This window comes from Camelus ferus, chromosome 2 (assembly GCF_009834535.1).
Source record: "Camelus ferus isolate YT-003-E chromosome 2, BCGSAC_Cfer_1.0, whole genome shotgun sequence".
In the NCBI taxonomy this organism is placed as follows: Eukaryota; Metazoa; Chordata; class Mammalia; order Artiodactyla; family Camelidae; genus Camelus; species Camelus ferus.
In genome coordinates this window covers 91,886,534-91,911,274 of record NC_045697.1, presented here as the reverse complement: position 1 = coordinate 91,911,274, position 24,741 = coordinate 91,886,534, and the positions used below count along the sequence as shown (strand labels likewise).

Sequence of the window (24,741 nt, the reverse complement as noted above, 5' to 3'; positions counted from 1 at the left end):
TCCGTGAAAATGAGGGTGGGAGAGAGAACACAGAACAAAGTTACTTTTGAATTATATTGGAAACACATAGCAACTGCAAAATGTTGAAAATTAAGCTAAGCACAGTTGATTTCAAGTAAGATCCACCATCTGAAATTTAAAGGATTGTAACTTCACTGTATAGGTTAATACGTGTGAAGAACAACTAAAACAAACTTCCAACATGAACTTAATCTCATTCTTTTTTTCATGTACACTTTCAGATGGACTCATCCAGCTACCTTAATTTTTCTCCCTACATGTCAGGAGCCTTAGAAGAAAAGTTAATAGTCATGATAGTTTCATCATCTTATTTACTCCCAAGGTCCTCATTGCTTCAAATACAGTAGCCCCCCCTTGTCTGCAGGGGATATGTTCCAAGATCCCAACAGATGCCTGAAACAACAGAGAGTACCCAACACTATATATATATCATACTTTCTCCTAAACATACATAAATATGATAGTTTACTTTATAAGTTAGGCATAGTATGAAATTTAAAAAATTGCTACTAATAAAATAGAACTATAAGAATATACTGTAATAAAAGTTACGTGAATGTGGTCTCTCTCAAAATATCTTACTGTATAAATGTAATACCTTTTCCATCTTAACTAACCGCTTATGTACCATGACCTTAACTTTTGTAACTTGTGGTATGATAAGCGAGCATGAATTTCTTTTTCCTTCTTCACAATTTCATGGATTGAAGATTTGTTCTTTCCATAGATCTTAGCAACCTCAGCCTACAATGTTTTCTCCTTCCTTACTGAGAACTTTCACATTTTCACTTAAAGGAATGTAATCCATTCACATTTCAAGTAATTATTGATGGGCAGTCAGCATCACTATTCTTGCAGTTGGGAGCCATTATTAAGTGAAGAACAGGTTACTTGAACACAAGCACTGCAATATTGCTGTAAATCTGGTAACAGATATGCTGATAAGTGACTAACAGGAAGGATATGCTGGACAAAGGAATGATTCACATCCTGGGTGGGACATGAGATTTCATCCCGTTACTCAGAATGGCACACAGTTTACAACTTATAAGTTGTTTATTTCTGGAATTTTCCATTTCATATTTTCAGACCACAGATGATTGTGGTTAACCAAAAGCACAGAAAACAAAACCACAGATAAAAGACGGTTACTATAGCCAGTTTTCACTGTATATGTTTTTTCTAAAAACCAAAAAAAAAGTAAGTTTTACTTCAATTGACTTATTTCAGTTCAATTATGTCTTTAAATGAAACTATTTTCTCTTGTCTCTGGTTGAGTAGAGTGTAATGATTTGCTTGATGTCAAGTACAGGAATAAACTGACACATTTTAATATAAGACACTAGTACAGCGTCTTATACAGAGTAGGCACTGATGGTTTATTTGTTTATAGAACAAGTCTCTCTATCTCTGATCTTTAGAATATTCAAGTCATTCACATACTTCTTAACTATCCTTCTGGTCCCTTAAATCATTATGTGGAATTTAATTAACCAACCACACAGGGCTCTGATGTACTTGCCATGGTGTGCAACCGCATTAGCACTGTGTGCTTGTTATACATTTATGATGCAGTCTGATAAGAATTTATTGTTCATTTACTGTAATGAAAACTTACAGTTGAATTTCTATGATCTTTACAATTTTATTTTACTATCTTTATTCCTGAAAGTTTTCTGGCAACATATTTCAAAATAAATAAATAGTATGTTTATTAAAAAGACATTTTATTTTAAAACAGGGGGCTAATGTAGATGTTTTTCCCTTCTCTTTTGAGCAATCATACAAGCACAACTGTAAGAATAAAAAGTAGAAACCCTGTATCTACCTTTGATTTGACATTTGTAAGTTAAATCATAATATACAACTGAAAGCTGCAAAATGTAGGAAAAATACAAAAAAAAAAAGTGTAGGAACAATCCCAGAGAATACACATATGGTTGCAGGTCTCAGAAAAAGCCATCAGAGTACTTATTCTCCAAAGCAAATGATACATACTTGTAAGCAACAGCAATAACCCTTTATTTGCATAAATGAAATTTGTATATGGTATATGTGCTAGTAGTAAAATATTTTCTTGACCAAGTTTGGCCTTGTCTCTAAAAGCAGGCAATAGAATAGAGAGCTGAATGATAAAGCACACACATACACAGAGCCATACTTGAAGGAAGCAGGCTGTTTCTGAGGCAAGCTAGAGGAGAGATTGGTGAGATCTCCTTTACAGTGCTGATCTCAATTTCTTGTACTAAATGAAGGCTAACAAACTCATTACCATGTTATTTTGTTTCATAATGAGAATTGTGGTCAGAATGAAACAAGAATTGACAAACTTTCTCTATAAAGGATGAGATAATGAATATTTTAAGCTCTATGGGCCATGTATGGTCTCTGTAACAACCTCCTCTTCCTCTCCGTCCTCCTCCACCTCCTCTTCCTTCTTCCAATCCAATTAAAAATATAAAATGCATTCTTATTCCACAGGCTGTACAGAACAAGGATATGGGCCATATTACAACTACAAGCTATAGTTTGCTGATCCCTGGACTAGAATAGGGATCTGATATCTCTCTCACCCCACAAAAACAATTGTGTCAATATTTGGTCTAGAAGGAATTAATAATATCATCCAAAAAATGAATGATAAAATGACCCATAACAGACATCTGTATAAAACTGTACTACCAAAGTTAAAAAGGAAAAAGAAAGAACAATAGAAAACTGTATGCAAAAGAATCATTTTTTATGCATCAGATAAAAATACTGGAATGAATTTTGTAGAAATTCAATGAAGTAATCACATATATAAAACTGTCACAGCAGAGATACAAAAACCAACTATATGTAAGCTCTATGAGAGGATAAATTTTGTCTCCTTTCACACTGCTCTATCACTACCCCTAGAATTGTACCTGAAACATATTAAGTGCTTCACATATATATTTGATTGAATACATGAATGACAAGACAACTTAAAGAGAAAAAAATGTAAGCTGGCACAATTTAGGAAAGGGGTATTTAAAAAACTAAGCTTATCACAGAAATGAAGGCCACTTTGAGAGCAGCATGAAGGATATTGTTAGACAATTGAGAAAACACAGTAAAGGACGTGGAAGGCAAAGACTTAAGAAAATAATTTTTTTTAAAAGAACAACAAAAAATGACACATATAGAGAAAAAGAAAAAGACACATAACATTTGGATAGTTAGAGTCTCCAAAGAAAAAAATGTTAAGTGATAAACGGAACAAATATACAAAAATAAAATTCAGGAAACTTTCCTGAAAGGAAAGGAGATTTAAACTTATAGGTTCAAAGAGTAAACCATATCCTACCAAAAATAAAACAAATAATAAAGAATACTGACTTACAGATTTATTGGACACCAAAGATAAAGAAAGAATTCTTTGTACATCCATAATAAAAGATCAAGTCGCTTAAATCAGAAATAAGTAAGGCTGGTATCAGACTTCCTTCCATATGGCAACATCCAATGCTACAGTCTACTGGAGCAATTAAGTGTTAAAGGCAATCAGCAGAGTGTGGTCCAAGAATTTAATTAGTATTCAGACTGTCATTCAAATATAAAAGTAATAAATACACAACACTAAATGTCCAATACCTCATGGAATGTAGTTCTCAAGATGCCTTCTTGAAGACACTATTAAAAGACCAACTGCATCCAGATAAGGAGTAAGTGGAAGAACAATGGCAAAAGGACTGATGATAAGCACCAAGTCTGTGTAAATGTAAGGCTAAGATGAGAACAAATGGAGGGGTCCTTGTTACAGAAGCAAATGTAAATACTATAAATCCAGTATCGGGAAAAGTTATAAATTTAAAAACTGGAAGAAGAGAAAAGAAAGTAGAAGATAGTGTAAATGTACTGACTTCTTCATTTTACCTCCAGAGGTACAAAAGCTACACAACACATGTACAGAAATATTCAGTGCTGCATTATCTATAATGCAAAATATTTCCAGTAACATAAATGAGCATCAGTAAGAAATTGGATAAATACTTGAAAGCATATCTATACAAGAGAATAATGTGTCCATTAAAAGAATCAGGCTACCTTATAAACTGATAAGGACTAATTTCCAAGATACAATATTAAGTTAAACAAAGAGTAAGTTGTAGACCAGCATGTAGAGAATGCTGCCATGAAAGAAAGAAAGAAAGAGAAAAAGAGAGAGAGAGAAAGAAAGAAAAGAGAGAGAAAGAAAAAGAAAGAAGAGAAGAAAAGAGAGAAAGAAAGAGAGGAAGGGAGGGAGGGAAGAAAGAAGGAAGGAAGAAGCAGGGGTGGGAGGCAGGGAGGGGTGGAAAGGAAAATGAAAGAAGAAAGAAAAGTTGATAGAGTCTCTAGAAGGTTATGCATGAAGTTGGTGTCAGTGGCATGTCAGTCTATAACATAAATTGCCCTTGTAGGGGGGAATATGGGAAAAGGGGTTATAGGAATTAAAGAAAGGTATGATTTTCAGTGTACAAATATTTATGTCTTTTGAAATTTGCACATTGTGCATCAATTATGTAACAAGAAAAAATGAATTAAATAATTTTGTTGGTCAAATATCAGGCAAACATTACACGTTTTGGCCTGTCTCAGATTAGTTAAATGGGCTAGAAGGAGACAAAGACAACCCAGGGGTCTTTCCTGGGTATAATAAAAGTGAAGCAGCCCTGTTTGGGTAAAACTGTGTGTTGGGGAGGAAGCAAAAATTGCAAGGGCCCACATTAAGTCAACATTAAAAAGGTCAAGTACTTTCATCCAACAAACATCTTTATGGACAAAAACAAAGTCCAAAGGGATACAGGTGGAGGGTTTAATATTAGGGTCAAAGGATAAAGTGGGCAATCAGACACTTCATTCTATACGCAGGGCCCAGGTGAGCGGCTGAGCAGTTTGAGACTAATCACGGAAAACCAAACAGGTGGGGATTCCTTTGACACTAACATGAGGCCCTTTTCCACTCTCACATATCTTCTCCTGTAAAATCACCATGGAAACCCAGGCTGGTCAGGCAACCACACCTAGTCAAAGATGAATTCATTCCAATTTATTAGCTATTTCCATATATCAAACCCAGAAACACCTCTGCTCTAAGAGGTACCCTATCTCTGGATCCCAGAAGGGCTATCTTCCCTTTCCTGTTTTGATTACTGCCATCCAATAAATGGTTTTTGCTTTAAAGGCTTCTGTGTCAAATATTTAATGTGATTGGCTCCATAAAGGTTAAAAGGAAATAATAAATGGGATTCAGTGCTAAAAGCTTTAAGTTATCTCAGTAACTCAGACCTAACTGGCCATCTGCTGGAAACTGCTATAGTTATTTGGCCCCACTCCGTATCTCAAGAGCTGTTTGATTCAGGATTTTATGGAGGTATGGGAATGATTGAAATCCTTTTATGAAATGAAAGTTACATATAGTTTACTATATACTTAACCACTTAACTTTAGCATAATTACATAAAACTGAATATGATGAATATGGGGTTATAAAATAAATACCCCATCTCTCTTCATAAAGACCTAATGAAATTTCTTAATTCAGATACAGAAATTTAGCTAAAAATCTTTTTGTTTGGTCTGGATTCTTCCACTTCCACTTTAAAATTTTCATTTTCTTAATATCTTATTGTCCCACCTTTCTATACACTAGTATGTCATTTCATTAGTATACCAGTGACCTTATCACTTGAAAAAATCCTTTTCTCTGAAGATAATTGTTTATATTTCACTTTAGGTTCTGAATTCTTACCAACTGTACTTCTAAGGAGACTTCTGTTTCCTTCTTTCTGCTCTCAAAAATGGTTACTTATGACCAATGAGTGATCTTACAGCCTTCCAAGCCTAGATTAGGCATTCTCCACTTCCTGCCTACTTCCCTCGATAAAATGCCCGTGACTCATTTTGTCGAGGAGAAGAAGGGAAATATATTCTAAATCCAGAACAGAGCTGCCTGGTTGAAGTCTGACCTAAAACACTTTTCCCAGTGAGCCACAGACTGCTACACTTGCTGTGTAAAAGTATGAAATGACATCAGCTATAATCTGTAAACTGATGCCATGGCTATTATTATTTAGCCATTTATTATGGTTTACTATTAAAAACCATTTAATGAGATACCCATTTAAGTATCTTAGCTGTCCATTTCATTCTATAGGAGGAACAGACACAACCATGGCCAACACTTAATTCATACATTGGCTATGTAGTATTTCATCTAAAAGCTGATGTATCAATAAAACATATATTAGGTAAATACTGGGAAGCTAGCTAGATAGGCAGGTAGATATAGATACATAGATATCTTTAGGAAGCAGAACTAGAAAGTTTTATTTTAATTTTTGGTGATCAATAACTCTGTACTAACAGGGGTAAAATGGAAATTTAGGATGGAGATGGAAAACTCCACTCCACATTTAAGCACAGTTACTAAGCTGCCTCAATGCAACCTTCACTTAAAAGGCATCATAAAAATTACTCTTCCCATCTTTGATCTTTTTATCTTTTAGCTGCAGGGAATGGTGGGGATTTAAAACAAAACAAAACAAAACATGTTCAGACCTTGGCTGCAAATTAAAATGTCTTCTCATATTTAAAAAGAGCAAATTACATCTGGGACTAAAGCACTGAATAACTCCTGATAGCACGTTCAGTCTTTGTGGTGACTTTTTAATATAAATCACATATTTTAAAGTGTTTCCTAAATTTCCATGCTTTCTTTTACTCATTCATGCTTGTTTTATAAAGTAGAAGATCAACATTTAGCTGCAATGGTTTATCTTAGTGTAAGTTATTGGAATGATCAGCATTCTTGTTTTTCACCAATTAAAAGCTGACAAGTGAGTGGGGGCTTCTGTTTGTGTGTGTGGGTGTGGGGGTGTGTGTGTGTGTAAGAAATTTTGACAGATGTCACCAAGATGGTAACATAGATCATTCCTGACTTCATTCCCCCATCACAAGAGAAATAACCAACAACTATTCAAGAATAAGGCACCAGACTTCATTAGAAGGCAAGTGAAGTGGCTAAATGTTGACCACACTGACCTTCCCCCAGGCCAGTGCAGCACTGCACACAGAGGTGTCCCCAGGGCCTCTGGCTCCTCCAGGGGAAAAAGAGACCCCAGGGACCAACCAGCCCTTCCCCAGGACTGTGGGTCACTTTATGGGGGCCATTTCTCTAATCTTACCCCACAGAGATTGCAGGGGAATCTGTAGGGCTCAACCACTGGGAGTCTGACTATGACAGAGATGGGAGGAGGAGCTTGCAATAACCAGCACAAGGATCTTGCAGACTGAGTTCATACCTGCAGAGCCCAAGAAACAATCCCAGTCTCTAGCTTTGCTCATCTGCAGAATCTAGTTGGTGGCACACTCTGGCCAGAGAACTTTGCCATCCCAAGAGCCCATGTCCAGGCAAGGTACTAAGTCACACTCCATCTGGCCAGAGGGGCTCTGTGCTTGAGCACAAAATTATGATGTTTTATAGTAAAAATGCTATTCACTTTGTATTCTAAGAGAATTGTTTGCATATCTATAAAAAGGAATAAAAATACAAGAGTTATGGCTTTTCAGCCCCTGCAAAGAAAATGCAGATTCTGTTTTTCCATCATAAATCTGTAGTTTTTGATAGGATCATTCACATTCATATCTTCCCATAACCAAATGAACTGTTTTGCACATAATAGGCAATTAGTGTATGTGGTAAACAGAACTAAATATAAATTATCTGATTCTCAGAGGTAAATTAAGGTAATTTCAGGCAATTATATTCTCTTCCTCTTCTAATTCCAATGACAATGACAACAAAACCACTGACTCCTAGGAGCAGAGAAGGAAAGAGGAAGGAAAACTATGAAGCCATACAGAAAACCAAATTAGAAGGAAGGTCCTATGAGAAAACAGTAATAGTCAGAATCATAAGAATTAAAACTTTAAAAGTTCACATATAGATAAAGAGAACAATAGCCATTGCCAGTCATTTCAATGACTTGAGAAAACTGTACGGTTACAGTGTGTATTTAAGGGGAATGAGAAATTATTAATGAAGCAATGTAAAAACAATCTGTTAAAGAGACAGTTTTCATTAATTAAGAAGGAAAAATCAGAGTCAACCAAGTGAATGTTGCTAATAAAATTTAGAATTCAAGACATGGTTGGGTTCTGTAATTTCACCACAGGCATTGAAAAAACTGATATCATCACATCTATGTGACACCAGTTTGGTTCCCACACATTTTTGCAATGGAAGCATCAGCTGGTGGGAGGTAACAATGAATACAGACACTGCTGGTTGAAAAGTACTTCGTTTTTTGATTTTCAGGAATGTTTCTAATTGTAGCAACCATCATATTGGCAGCCAAAGAGAAAAATAAGAAATAATAAGAAATTAGTCATTCTAACATGACTTCGTCCTCAGAGAAGTGGAGATTATTTGAAGACATCTGGAACTTTGTTCCTGCCTTCAGATTCTACTGATTAAAAAATCTAAGGACCAGAAGACCTTAGTTTTAATCTAGGTTTTCATTTAGTCATTGTGCAACACTGAACCTCACCTCTTTAGTTCTCACCTTTGCTAAACTGAACATGTTACACCAGATAACTTTCTCCAAATATACTTTTCTTATTATACAACTTTCACTATATAAATTCAAACACGTGGAAATTATGGTGATTATCCAACTGATTTGATTAGTATAGTCTGCTTGTCTGTCTAGGTGACCTGGGTGAACATAACTTCTTTCTCCTAAATAGAATTTTAAATGCAGGTGTTACTCATGTAATTCTTGAAATTATCCTTTCAACTAATTCTGGATAGACTGCATCAGACACAGTGCAGTTCAGCCACTCAAGAAGTTAAGCTTCTGCCCTGCATGAAATGGTTAGAAATATTTTTCTTTTATAAATGTCTGGATTATTTATACTTGCTGTGGTATCTATAGGCCTATCATCATACCCTTTCTCAATTTGCTTACTTTTGTCATTGAAATCCATGTAGTGAAAATCTTCTATATTACTCAGAATATACCTAAGCCATGTATGATTCTCTCTGAAACTAAGTTTCATTTGTAAAAAAACACCCAAGGAAAAAGTAAGCATCTGATTTTTGGTGAATTCATTGATAATTTTATGTTAAATATAATGACAAAGAATGCATGTCTATCAGAGTTAAAACAAGTTAACTTAAAGAATAAAGAACCATATATAATTCCTAGCTGTAAATTGGAATCTTAGCCATTCAATTAATTTCTTTTTTGAACTGTGATTTAGAAATGATGAACTCCTGAAATAATTAGAGCTTATCTGGAATAATTAAATGATATGTCCACGTAAGCTCTTTATTCCCAGTGCAAAAGAAAGTCAAACTGGAGGTAGGCACTTACTGGAGCAACAGTGTCTGACCAAGTGTCAGGAATATATTCTTGTCCAAGATATAGAGGTGAGACTAGTGAATGTGTCTGAGCAAAATGGTCTAGATCATTCTGTTCAATGCCCAACAGAAATATAATGCAAGCCACATATATTATTTAAAATTTCTAGTAGTCAAAAATAGAAATAGTTGAAATTAATTTAGCAAAATATTTATTTACACCAGTACATGAAATATTATCTCAATAAATAATCAATAAATTTTAAATTATTGAGATACTTTGTATTTTTGTACTGTCTTTGAAATCCAGTGTACTTTTTTACACTTACAGTATAATTTCATTTGTATTAGATACCTGTAATACATTTGGCCTGCAATGACTATAATAGGTGGCTAAGGTCCAGGGAACAGTCAATACCACACATATTGATTATGCTCCCTCCTCACTGAAATATCGCTACACACACACACACACACAGGTGCATGCGTGCATAACAAATTCTTCCCATCTCTACCACCAAACAAAGACATCATTCCAAAGATTTATGTATATATAAGATATTTAGTTGACTTTGGAAAGATAGTGTTATTATTATTATTATTATTATTATATTATTATTATTATTATTATTATTATTATTATTTTCATCATCTCTTCATAAAGTATATGAGGCACACTGTTCCCCAACACTAGGTGGACATACATGTAGAAGAGTTTTCTGCCTTCACTGGCCCTTACTTTGCATATCTAAAGATAGTTTCAGGACTTAATGGTATTACTGACCTTATAGAAGACAGTAATCTTCCACCTATCAACTTGGATTTTTTTTAGTTTTTCATTTTTCTATAATTCATATCTCTGTTTGTATAGTTCCATTATTCTTGAGTCATTAGTTTGTTTCAATTAGTAATTATTGGGCACCAGCCATGGTCTAGATTTTGTAATAGGCAATAGGAATGCTTAAAAATTCCTCCTATCTTGCAGCACATATTCTAGTGGAAGGGACACAGATAATGCAAAATAAATATGTGTAATATATGGTATGCTACATGACAGAAAGTTAATTGTTTCTCTCTAGGATGGCATCTAAAGGTTTATGTAAATCCAGGTACTTTCTGACAGTGCCTATAACATAGTAGGTACTCAATAAATGCTCAGTTTTTCAATGAATAAATAGCGAGAGGGAGGCAGCTCATCCTGTCATTGTCTGTCTGCAGGGCATCCACTGAAATATAAATATTGTCCGATCTGGATGTCTGCTATTGTCGCTCCCTCCAAATTTTAATCACTTGTGATATCTGCATCCCTGCATCAATTGAGATGTCTACTCCCTGTCTATAAGGTCCATGCAGCCTTCCACCACCAAGCCCTCATCTCAGCCATGCATCTACTTCAGGTCTACTGACTCTTACTCTGCTGAACCTCCCAGGAGCACATACATATTTAGGTGCTCTTCCGTGACTGTTAGGGGCCATAGCATTTGATGGGGCTGCCTGAATTGCCTTCAGGCCATTTGTCCCCTTGCTATCATGCCACAGTGCCTCTAGGTTTCTAAGTGAAAATTGGAATAGTTCCTTTTTTTTTTTTGGATCCACAGATGTAGCTGGAGTCATCTCTTTCTCCCTCTCAAGAGTGTACCAGGAAGGGAGTGAGTATCAAAGCACAGATCGTCTTAGACGCCTCAACAACATCTAACTTTCTCACGTCCTTGCCTTACCCAGAGAGGACTTTATCTCACCTTCTGCAGGGGCAGTGACAGGAATTGTCGATAAGTTATCAAATGAAATATTTTAGTCCAACTTCCTTTACAACCAATCACATTCAGCTTGGAGAAGCTTATGCTTTAGAAAATGGGATTGTTTTCTTTCTCTTTTAATGCTTACCTATAATGGCTGAATTTGTTAATATGTTGAGGATAAACAGGGGAATCAAACCAGCAAAACAGAAAACCATGTCAGCTCACAAGGGGTTATACTTTCTATTCCGAAGAACAGTGTATGAAAGAAAAACAGTTGAACACAGTGATCTGCAGGCGAACACACAAAATATTCCTATACCTTATATTCTTCCCTAATCTGTTTACCCATATATATTGCCTTTTAAGTGTACATTATGCTATCCTCTTGGGTTTATGTACTTTTCCTGTTAAAATTATTAAATAAGACAACCTAAATATGATAAAGATCAGAGAACCTCAGATATCGAGGAAAACTTAAAGTTATAAAACCTTTTGAAAGAAATGAGAGAGCATGTTACAACTCCAAGGAACAGAGCTAAGGAAATCCACAACATGCACATCGAAAACAAGAGTGGGAAAATAACTGAAACAGGAGATGGACACACCACAGTCATCACTGTCCTAAAGGGGACTGAAGAGTGCTTGTGGAGGACTGAGGGTACAGACGAAAGGCTGTCACAGAAAGCACTACTCAGTTCCCAGTCTCATTTGTAGGCACAAGCAACAACCATCTGTGTCAACTCTAGTGACATAATTTTTGCCCTCATAATAATAATGTCTTTCCTTCCTTTCTTTAAGATACCACAATTGCCACATTTCACCCTATTTATTCATACCAAGCAAACAATGCCTTTTTTCAAAATAAACTGCAATGCTTACTACAACTATTATAACACTACATATATTTATTTGGAATCTAAGTAAGATTCTTAAAGTAAGATGTTGTAGAATTTTATGTTTTTATTAAGTCTATTTCCTTACAAAATTGTGTAGGATTTGAGTTCCACCCCCATGCTATCTTTATTTCATGAAATTCTGTAATATAGTTACTTTTAAAAACACAATACCACATTATGGAAGAAATGGTTCTATATAAAAAATTTCAATATATTCAATTATTTCCATTTTTATCAGTACTATTCCTTTTAGATCTGTCCTGATGAATTATTAAGTCATTTGCTTGTCTAAAGCAATACTACACAGTATATACAGTAAAGCTGTATTGTTTAAATAATACTTATCTTATAGAATTTAATTTGTATCCATAGGAATATGAGACTCAAAGTGTTGGGTTTAGAACACCCATAATCTATTCTTTCTAATGTTTGACCCTTTACATCCACTCTAAAATGAGTCTCTAACTTCTTGATGATTAAGAGCTACAGACTTTACGTTTTCCTAAAATCTTAAGGTAGCTGAGATGGTAAAGATGGTACTTGACCATGATATGCCTAGGGTATGGTCAGGGGATGTAAAACAGGAAAGAAGAATGTGTACAGAAAAGCAATAATCATGGAGTGAGCAGAATAAGAAGAAATTATTTGCAGCAGTAAGAAAAGAGGATGTCAACAACTCCTAGCCAGTGTTCTTATCTACTTGAAATGTCAGCAAACTGTGAGAAATGACCAATAATGGTGACTCAATTCCTGTAAGTAATATATAGGCTAGCATTTGAATATCACTTTAGGATTAACAAAGTTCCTTTGACACCCATCAACTACTTTAATCTTTCCTGAGTAAGATAATATTTTCATCATCCCCAATTCACTGATGAGGATACTTGGTAAAATTCATGCAGGGTCACACAAGGTAGACGGGACTAATCCAAATTCACAGGCTCCATCCCATGCACCTTCTCCAATACTCTGCTGCCAAATGGGTATCAACTGATTTAGGAGCACTCTTCTATGATAACTAAATTACAGCAAAACTCCAGGAAAGCTAATAATATCTGTAGCCTAAGAATTTTAGCAATTGGCTTTGTTTGTTAAAATTTTTTCCAGAATTTTTAAGTAATATATATATAGATTAAGTCTCCATAACTCTTTTCTACTTCTTTCATTTCAAACAAAATAAGGATCCTTTCAACTAAGAGAATCATACTCAGAATTTTTTTAAATCTCAAATTATAATGTAAGAACACCATCAGTTAAAATGTATATATGTATATATGTTTTAGAAACAGCTTTTTTAAATTTTCATCCAGATATTTTGTATTGGCAGGGTCTACAGATAACAAAAGACTTGATTCAGCCAACTCAGTAGCAAAAACAAGAGGTCGCATTGGTCATGAGTTATGCATACCAAATCACAATTAATAAGAATTTTGCTAATCAACCAGTTGTCGAGCCTTGAAAATACAGCCTAATCAGCACATAGCAAAGTTCCTATAGCATAGATGCACTTCCCTATTTCAAAGAATTCTATAGCAATTGTAGGAAAGAGAAGTCTATTTTTGAATGCTAGCATGTATTGGAAAAAAATCCAGAATGATTAAGTCTTCTGGCATGTATTTTAGCTATTACAGCTGTTTGCAGTATATATGTGCTTCATCTATATTTGAAATCTCTGCTGTTGCCATTCACCATCTGCCCAAAGATGGGTGAAAATGCCTATGTTTTTTGTTCATTGCTTATGAAACTGCACATAGCAATTTGCCAAACCTGTATTATTTTTCCTAGTCTTTTTCAAGCATCTAATCAATATCTTAGAAATGTTAAAGGAAAACTTTAAAATCTCTTACAGCCAAAAGTAAAACTTACCTTTTAAATTAGTAGAGTTGTAGGGTATTTTTCACAGTAATTTTGATTATCTAATTATTATTAATTATTTAATAATACCCTGGTTATCCAGAAGACTGCCTTCTAGATCTCCTACCTCTGGAATATAGAGGGGAAAGGAATCTAAAAACATTAAAAACAATGTTAAGTCCCAGAGTAATAAAAGAGTCCCTTATTCTTTGGTATCCAATAGTGGGATCCTGCCTCCTCCCACTCAGTTGCTCTTAAGACAAAATTCTCAAACTGCTGGTTCTCTGACATCTAGACTTCAGTGGATTTATGAGAGTAAAATAGAAAGGAAATGAGATTACCCCAGTGGAAAACATAATAAAAGAAGGGAATATGGACAACCCATGCTATGTCAGCATATGGGGAGACTGAAAAGCTGAAAAACGTACCATACATTTTGGTGAATATTGTAATCTAATAGTGAATGCTTATAACAATGTTCCTTAATCATTTCTAAAAGCTGTTATAGTCAGAAGCCTCTATTTAAAAATGAAAAAATGAACAAATGATTTTACATCTGTTTTCATCAATATTGTTTCAAATTCATAAACTTGGGGAATTTAAACATTAAGATCCAGTTACCAGTAAAATGTAGCCATTTATGTGAAATTTGGCACTAAGGGTGTATTATAATTTTAAGTCACTTCTATAATATAATTACTATATAAAACAATCTACTCTATATCATTTATACCCATAATTTAAAGCCATGTGGATGAAATTAGAGTCCAAAATTCCAATCTCAAGAATTTTGCCTAAAATAAAAACTCCCCAACCCATAATCTGAAAAAAAGCTCCTCTCCATTGAAGATGGTTCTTCTACAGAAATTATACCTTTATGAGTCAAATGAATACAACTGAAATTAAAAAATCAGAATTTTGAACACTTAGTTGCTTCTGTCTCTGTAGAATTGTTTCAGAATAAACGTCACAATGGCATAATTGCTCTACAACATTTCAAGTTGACTCTGTGTCTTCAGAATTAGTTTTTTCCACACCAGATGAATCACACTTGAGACCCACTAGCAGATTGCTCAGTAACCTATTTTTCTCTGTATTTTTTTCTGTAATAATTTATCCTTTATTAAGATATTCTCATCCTTAGATAACTTATACCACAAACATTCTCTAGGCCTGCGTTTGAAAATGTCAAAACTTGTAACTGAAGACTCAATATGCTTCAATTTAACTTTCTAAGTAGATAAGCCCTGTCAGTATTATAATCAGGTAGTCGTAAGTTCCACTTAGCCTAGTCAGAGATACAGTTATACTTTCCAGTAGAAGACAGTCAACACTATGAACACATTTTTCTTCCTTGCCAATTCTGTAAGGGTAAAAGGGCTTATCTGGCAATCAGTTTACTGACAGACTGTATCTATCTGACAAAATACAATATTAAAACTTGTCTTCCTTTTCAAAATTCAGGGATTTGCTTTTTTAAAGGTCAAGAAATATTTGCCCTTTTAAATATGCATTTATTTATAAGTATATTGCCTTTATGAAACTTGGCTCTGCAATTATTCAAGATTTGACCAATAAATAAGACAAAGTTAAAATACTAAATTAAATATTTCTAAAAAGTGTGCATCAGTTGAGGATAATAAAGAGTTCAGTTTCATCATATATATTCTAGCTGGGTTTTGCTAGGTAACAAATTTAAAAGATCTGAGTCTCCCATTTACAATAACTCAAGGTTAATTACAGGTCTCTAAGTCATTTAATATACGATGTAGGGATGCTTAGCACAGGGACTACTTCACTGAAAATGCAACACAAATCTTTGCTGAACCAAAGTGAAAACAAACTGTGATATACGTGTCAACAGATAGATGATAATACAGGATAGTAACTGGTTAAATAGAAGTCAAATAGATTGTTATGGGAAAACAGAAGATGTAACAACTAACACTGAATGGGGAGTTAAGAAAGTTTTCACCAAGAAGTTGCATTTGAACATCTTCATGAAACATTTATTTAAAACCCAAATGGAATTTAAAAAAAAAGAAAAAACTTGGAAAATATGACTTTGGCTGACTTCGTGCAGGAATTTCTTTTACTTTTCTCTCTTCAAGTTTCTAACCATCATTATTAACTGCTTTTGAGACTGTAGCTTTATTTGGTGTGGTCGGAATCATAATTATCATTTCAGCCAAGACATCATGCAGTGAGAGTCTGAGAAAAAAAGGATGAGGACAAGAAAATTCTCTATCTCTATAAGTTATTACAAAGTTTATGGGAGTTACACTTCTAAAGAGCCTACTCACTTTTTATGCTCAATGCCAACTTCAGGTTAGAAGCAAATCTCGTTACTGACTGCTCAGAAGTCATTAAGGCACTGCCATTGCTTGGATTAAAATCCAAACCCCTGAAACAGGGCATAAAAGGCCAATGATGAAACGCCAGTTGCCTCCCTCTGCTGCCTCTTTGCTTACCTCTCCCAGTTTACTAAATTCAAGAAATGACTTTCTTTCAGTGTTTCCTTTTCCCTCTGCCTGTCAAAATTTCCATTTTAGAAGTATCATAAAGAGCCCTGGAGGAAGTTTGCCTGCTTGGAAACCTGATTTCACCACACCCTAGATGTGAAAACTAAATATTTATATAATCATTCTATTTTGATTGTCCCACTTATAAAATGTGATCTTATATGACTGTTGTGTGTATTAAATGAGATAATAAATGTAAAGTACTTAAAACATTACCTGCCCATATAAGTAAGCATTTTATACAAGTTAGCTGTCAAGATTGTTTTGTTCTCTTAGAAGACAATCAAAAATATTTACTGAATGAACAGATCTTATTACTAGTTAGAGAAATGGACTGGCATGTGAAAAGGACATGGGTTTGGAGACTGACAATCCTGGATTTGCATTTCCCTCCCTCTCTCTCTCTCTCTCTGTCTCACACACACACATCATGTGTGCACCCATGTGGTACACACACAGGAAACCTAAAGCACAGACATCTGAAATCATTTAGAATACGAGTTAGGTGTCTTTCATTAACTCTTAAGACTCGAAACATGTCAACAAAAAGAAAGAAGCAGTCATTGTGACCAAAAGTTGCATTATGTTCTGTATCCCCAGCAGAAGAAGGCCGGAGGGTATGTAACACATTTCAGAACTATACATAAATATGTTTTACACGAATATATTTCGGAACATAAAGTAGTAAGCTAGATCACGGTACTGACATGGAACATTTCTCCTCTGCTGTGCAGCCTTCCATGAACTGTGAGACCTTCTCTGTGCTCCTGCTGCAGAGCTATGACAGCACTTACCATGTTTTATACATGCACAGCATCCTCCTCCTCTCCTCGAATCCACACTCCACCCCTCCAGTCTGGTTTCTAGCCAAACGTGTCCACCAACTCTGGTACTGATAAGTATACAAATATCTTCAAATTCCTGAATATAAAGAATTCACATATTCCATCCTTATCTTGCAAGCCCTCCCAGCTGGATTTCTGGATTTCAAGGCCCTCCAATCTCTTCTCTCTTATCACACTCTCTAGGTTTTCCCCAAACCACCCTGACTTCTCTCTCCTTTATCCATTCCTCCTTTCCTAACAACATCTAAATACTGTCCCCCTCGGAATTCAGCTTTGGCTGTCTTCTCTCCTCACTCTGTCTCCCTATGTATCTCATCAGTCTTCAGGATGCAAAAGGCCACGTATATGTTGAGGCCACCAACAACTCTGTTGGCAAGATCAGGGATATCAATGGTGAACTCTTGATTCCTTCCCCCAGAAATGTGTTCCTCCTCTAGGCTTCCCCTTCTATACAAGCTGCAACAGCATCTTTTCGTTGCTCATTTCAGAAATCCACACGTTATTCTTCGTTCTTCAGTATTCCCTGCACTTTCTCCTCTTTACTCAATCATTTGATAACACCTGTAAATTCTATCTCCAAAGTATTTCTCTAATCTAATCATTCTCTATCTTCATTTCCACAATCATTCTGCTGCAAGACAAAACCATGTCTCACTAGGATTACTGCAATAGCCTTCCTTTTAATGTTTTTTTAAACAACTTTACTGAGTATACAAAAGACTGGATGTATTTAATATTTATAATTTTATCTCTCCGGTCCTACGTTTGAACCCCTGATATCCATTCTTCACACTATGGTCAAGGTCATCCTAATGCTTGCTCCTCATAAGATCAGCCCAGTGGAATTTTCCTACTGATGCCTTCACTAGTGAAGTAAGCATGACATTATACATTTTTCTTTTTTTCCCATTTTTCTTCTTGAAGTATCTGCATATTTCTAAATATTCATAAAACATTAGCAGTTTTCCTTGGAGGTCTTTAAAATACCAATGAAATTAGCAGCAATATTTCAAATTAAGCTTTCCTAAAGAGCCTTTGATTTAGCTTTAATAAGACAACTATTATTTTACCATCTAAAAATAAAATCCAATCATGGTTGCTAAGATATAATAATGTATTTCATTTATTTATATTGGATGACTTAACACAAAGGAAATAAAATGACATGTTTATTTTCCTCTAGTAAGTTCTAAATAACTTTTTAGTATTTAAGTGAAAGACATATTTAGAAATAAATATTCTTACAATATAAAATTCTTACTGAGAGATGCTCTTTTTCCTTCTGTTCTGAACACTCTTCATATTTTTGATTATATGAAATCAATACATGTAAAAACTCATGTAATTAAGAGTAGCATTTGTCCATTATTAGTTTGTTAAAAGATAGAAACAGTTGTTTTGGTTTCTGATGGGCCCTGACTCTATTTATGTAATGCTTATAAAAGACAAGGGTGATTTTGACTCAGCAGCGTACTGCTATGGGTATACGTAAAAGTCTGTCTCTAAGACTCTCCTCAAACACATGTACACCTGAATATGAAATATAAATGGATAAATCAAGGGGGAAAATCAATCATTCAAGTGATTTGACATTTCACAGAAACAAAATTGCAACTTTATTCTTTGACTGGATGTTTTATTGTTTGATACAAGAATTGTGTCTGGTCGACACTGTGAAATGGAAATAGTAACCTAAGGCAAGATTAAAAAAAATCATTTTATTTCCACACAATGGCTCTAAAAATGTAGTCTAATCAATTGCTGCTATGTATCATATATAGACATCATCTTCATCATGTATTTACAAAGGAAAGTGTAAATTACCTAAAAACTTTCAAACAGTGTTTGCATATTTTTCACTTGACTTATCTGTGTTAATCACTCATATTTACTGAATTCATCAAACATTTGCTCAGTTCTCCTGCTCTCTGTACACATCGTAACAAGTACAGAAAGTTATCCTGTAACTAATAATGGTTGTTCAGGGGTCACTTATTTGTCTATGTTAATTCAAGCAGCACAGTGTGACCTGCTGCTTTGTGGGAGTGACATAAGGCTTAGTCAAAATGGTGGCACCTTCTGGAGATCAGTGTGACTTTGAGGGAAAAAAGCTGAAAATTTACTTACTAACAGGTTCAGCAGGAAATCAAAGGATGGAATGAGGCATCCATGACCATATAATGTATCATCCAAACTAAGACATTTCTGAAAGGGAAAGAGGATTATTAGCAATTAGGCCAAGACAACAGAAATAAAGTGAGACTTTCCACATAAAACAAGACGTAAGGTCACCCTAGGATAGTTTCACCCTAAGGAGGTAGAAAGTGAAGACCAGGATAAAAGTAAGTTATAAGAGGAATGACTATTTCTCAGTTGCTGTCAGGTAACAGGGACCTAAATGATTGTCTCTGGAGATACATGTGACAGGAGGTGGCATTCCATGGTAAGGCTGCCAGATACAATACAGGACTCCAGTTGAATCTGAATTTCAGATAAACAACAAATAACTTCTTAGTGTAAGTATGTCTCAAGCAATGGTTGGGACATAATTTATACTTTGAAAAATTCTCATTTATCTGAAATTCATGTTTGTGGTTCTTGTATTTTTATTTGCTAAATCTGACAACCCTATTAAGGGCCCAAGGTCTGTGTTCCTGGATAACTACGTGGGCATGCAGAGATTACCAAGCAGGACTGGTGTAGTTCTAAACTCAAGATTCTTTTCTAAAACAGGTTTAATCATTTAATCAAGTGCTCAGTGCAAGGCTCGGAGTCTAGAAGCTGCTGGTCAAAATGTAGGTGTACAGTAGATGCCTGGGAAATGACAGGGTGACCCTCTCTCTGCTGATACCAGGATTACAGAGGAAAAGAACAGTCTGTCAGTGCACACAGAAGAAAACCTCAAGAGAAGAGGGTCAAGGCAAAAGCCAGTACCAAGAAGGGTTATGTTCTGATGGGCAACATGGTCAGAATTGAGTCCCCAATTTCATTCAAGCAGAAAGAGCCCAGAAAGCAGGTCCTAAGATGGGAACAGAGACAAAGCTCAAGACCAGAGGACAGGGATCTGTAAAATAGACAAGAAAGTTCTAGATTCAGGGGAAAAAAAATAGAGGCAAATTAGGAGTGACCAGGGAGGGAACAGGCAGGACAATATGATATCCTCTCTCAGGACTGAAATATCTATATTTGCTTATATCAGTCACTAAGTAGAAGAAGCACCAACCGTTCTGAATGACCTTATTTATCTTCCATCCCATATATTGTGGTTAGAATTTTTTTGCAAAAGAAATGGTCAAATTTAATGGTAATAATAATGTCAATTATAATAGTAGTAATAGCTAACTCGTATTGAACTCTTACTATTTATCAAAAATAAACTAAATATGTTCATGTATAACTGAAAAATTGTGCTCTACACTGGAATTTGACACAACATTGTAAAATGATTATAAATCAATAAAAAAAAGTTAATAAAATATAATAAGCTTTCCTCTTGGATTAATTTATTTAGTTATCACTTTATTTATATGTCACAACTATGATGTAAGTAATGTTGTTATCTTAATTTTGCCTTACTATATTATATACCTTATTATATTAAGACTGTCTAGGTAGGTTCTTATACCAAGATAAAGATGAAAACTGCAAAAGGTGAACAAGAGCTACAGGATCCACTATGCGCTGCTCACGTCTCTGCCAAAGACTACCTGGAGGCCCACTAGCTAGGCTGGGATTTCTCCCATGCGTCACTGCCTCCTAGCTAGACAAACTTGGGCAAGTTCCTTCATCTCTCTAAGTCTTAATTTCATTCTATATAGATGGCAATTGGGTAACAGAGCAATACTCTCTACAAGGCCTTCCCAGGGCAGACTACCCTACAACGTCCTCTGCCTGTCTCTTGTCTGTAGAAAAACTTCAGTTTTATCAAATAAATAAGAAAATACAGAAACAAAGAGAAGTAGTCAAGCAAAACAATGTAATAGTTTCATCATTAAACAAAATCAAGGACCTTTAGTTCCTTCCTTAAGGGCTGCAGATAATAATCTGAGCCATACCTTTCGAGCTGTTTTGTTGATACTGAAACTCCCATCAGGTGGAATGACCAGACAGTAGTCATGACATAAGCTGCCACTATTCCAAGAACTGGCCTCAAAGAAATGGGAATAAACCAACCCTGGAACTGAAGATTAACTGTACTTAAAAAAACCAAGATGATGCTGATCAGACCAGTGCATGACTAACTTCAAGATGACTATCAGAGCTGACTGTGCGGTTCCGCATGTAGCATACACCCCCTCTGACCATACACCCCTGAAACACCCCTTTATAAGCTCTTGCCCACTAATCAGCCGGGGGAGGGTGAACAGCTGACCTATGGACATGAGTCTGCCCTCTCCCCCAGTGGCCAGACTTCAGAATAAAGCACACTTTTCCTTTCTACCAACACCGGCCTCTTGAGTATTGGCTTTCAAGAGACAAGCAGCAGGACCTAAGTTTCAGTAACAATTGTAGGGACTTTCTTACATTGTTGAAAAAATGAAATGAGATAATATATAAAAAGGCTTATCAGAATACCTGGTATACAATAAATATGCAATTAATAGCTAATGTTATAATTTAGGAAAGACAGTTTGGAAGAGATGCAAAGGAAAAATAATTTGTTGCTACTGTAGTTTTTACATTGATTACTTTCTTAGTAGTGTTCCGTTTCAGTACTGTATGAGATCTAATTTATGTGTCCCCAGAGATTTCCTCATTCCCACCTGCCATCCGTACCCTCCGATAGTTGCTCAGCACAAAGCCCTAGCTGTCACTACGTAAAGAGATGGAGAATGGAGTAACAACAGCTGGGTTATGGCCTGAACTGTATCAGGTCAACCCTCCCACCCCTGCCCTTGGCAGGAAGCAGAGCAGCTGCAATGCCCAACTCCTATCTGAATAAATCCAAGGAGGATTTATTTACTAGCACAATTTCTATGCTCAGTTGAAGAGTCGTAACACATGGCATTAAATCTCTCTGATTTCCCAAAGAGGATGGGAAACATAATTTCAAAGTGTAAGGGAATTAATGCCCTATAAGGTGAACTCTGACATTGAGAGACAAAGACAAGGAGGAGCCAGTAGATAAAGTCTTCAGCCTCCCTACCACACAACGAACTTACAAAAATTACACTAGTATCATAATATCTCTCCAGAGACATCGCGTGTGACCAAGCGACTGGCTGTGTAGCGTTTTCCTGTAAAACAATATGGTCACCTAAGTTAGACACTAGCTTGTATTTGATCTTTCTCTATTTTACTTCTTTTTTCCCCTCACTCTTACTGCTCTGGGATTAAAAAGTCTAATTAATTAACTAGTTAGTTAATGAATTAATGTTTAACTCTGAATGCTTTGCCTCAGGCTATTTCACTAGAAAATCCAGGCTAAGATAATTGGTATCAAAAGTGGCCCTGCCAAGCTAATCCTCAAGGTGGGATTTTTTTAAATAGATAATCACACTGTCTCAAGACTATCTGAGAGACTCTGCTGCTCTTATAAGTGAGTAATTTCATGAGAATGAGCGGTATCACAATTAATAAAGTTGCATGTGATTGATATGGGAGCAATAATAATTGAGAGAATTGTGGTATAGGGCAGCTGCTCTTTATGGCTTGGGGGTTGTGGTAAAAGAAAATGACAGGTTCAGGACAGCTAATCGCCAGTTAAAGGAATATTATAAAAGCCAATAAGTTTCTATGAAGCTTCAGAGTAATTCTTGTCTTCTGTAGCTTCAGGGTGCAATGTGCAGGAAATCAAGCTTGGGATCTAATTATAAAAGTGACATAGCTGCAGAGGAGACTAAAAGTATATTCTCAAAAATCTCCTCTGTCAAATTATTACAGGCTTTGAAGGAAAATAATGGGAGCCTATGACCTGGGATGGGAACTTTTGGGTAGAGGATTCTGAGAATCTTGAACCTCAACTCTCACTCTCCCGGCCAAAAGAAGTTGCTCCTTTCAACGCTTCCTGGAGGAAAACTGCTTCCCTTGCCTGGACCCTCAGAGTTGATCATTACACTTTGCTAAGATGGCTTCCTCATGCCTGGACTTGAAAATATCTGACTTGAACAAGTTGGGAATTCTGGAATTTCTTTAACATAGTTGTAAAGAAAGGATCAAAGGCACAGGGAAGGAAGATTGTTAGAATGGATACATTATGTAAGATCTGAAAATAAACCATTAGACTATATTCTCCAGGAAGATCCAGAAGACCCAGGAGACATTTCCTTTATTAAGGTAACAAGGAATTCACAGGGAAGCACTGGCATCTTCGGTAGTAGCTGACCTATGCAGGCTGGTAGGAAGTGGGAAACACTGACATTAATGTGAGCTCCCTAAAATCAATGATAATGTTAAGATTCCTAAGTGTTAGTGCTGGCAGAACTTAGCCACTTGAGGCAATGTGAACATAATTATCAAATTGGCATTAAGGCGAGAGTAGTAATCAGAGTATCTTGACCCAAGTTATCTGTAGTAACAGCTAATATATCATGTTGCTCCAGGGGGAAGATAGCTTGACAGCTTAATGGGTGTTACTTAATTTATGGGGGCATAAAAATTAAGAGCTGATGATCACAGGACTTGCAGAAACTACCACAACTGACAATTTTAGTCCCACAACCAGTTCCGGATCTAAGTCACTTTACAGATTCAGAATTCACTGATTAAAGGGAAGGTCCATTCCATTTGAGAAACACCCCTGCTATGTAATTGCAAGTGTATAATGTTTTCATTTGCCATAACAGTGAACTGGAGAAGAGAGGATATCCATGTTACAAAGTATGTTAAATACATTCTGAGGTCTGAGATGACATTAATGCCAGAAGATCCAAACTGCTACTGTCTTTGGTATAGAATGAGAGCTTATGAAGGCCAGGTGAAAATTTGAGTTTTGGTCCAAATCTGACTCACAAAGAACAGGATGGACACATAAACACATCCTGAAATTATTTCCCAGTCACTGAATATGTATTTGAGATAGATACACTTAGAAGCAGGCTGAACCCACACTGGTTTTGTATTCATATTTGTAGATCAGAGTTCATTATATTAGGAAGAATTAAATAGAAATCCCTGAAAGCTACACACACACACACACACACACACACACCAGCCAAGGTAGTAATTTAGAAATGATACCTCAAATAGAAAAGAATTGCAGAATTCAATGCCATCATCAAAGGCTTTAGGATACAGGGTGATGGCACCCATTATAGAACTGTTTAGTTAATCTTTTAGAATTCCTACAAAGAAAAAGGATTAATCTTAGTAAAGAATGATAGACTATTTAAGATATGCTTAACTAATTGATGGCCCCAATCATAACCTGCTTTGCCAGATGTGGATTTTTTGGAGCACATCAACAAGACATCTGACATCTAGTATGGTGACACTAATGTGCACAATGTCTTTTTCCTGACACATAGCATCAGGGAGGATTAGAATAAATTTGCA

General features: G+C 35.6%; 1 protein-coding gene across 1 annotated transcript in view; it reads right to left on the bottom strand.

The window, feature by feature from the left end:
* Window positions 1-24,741, bottom strand: part of LOC102513647 (UPF0462 protein C4orf33 homolog) — a 577,478-nt gene that overhangs the window by 245,904 nt on the left and 306,833 nt on the right. The window contains exon 6 of the transcript XR_004313736.1: window positions 19,375-19,452. The gene's annotated coding sequence lies outside the window, so the exon portion shown is untranslated. The remainder of the gene's footprint in view (window positions 1-19,374; window positions 19,453-24,741) is intronic.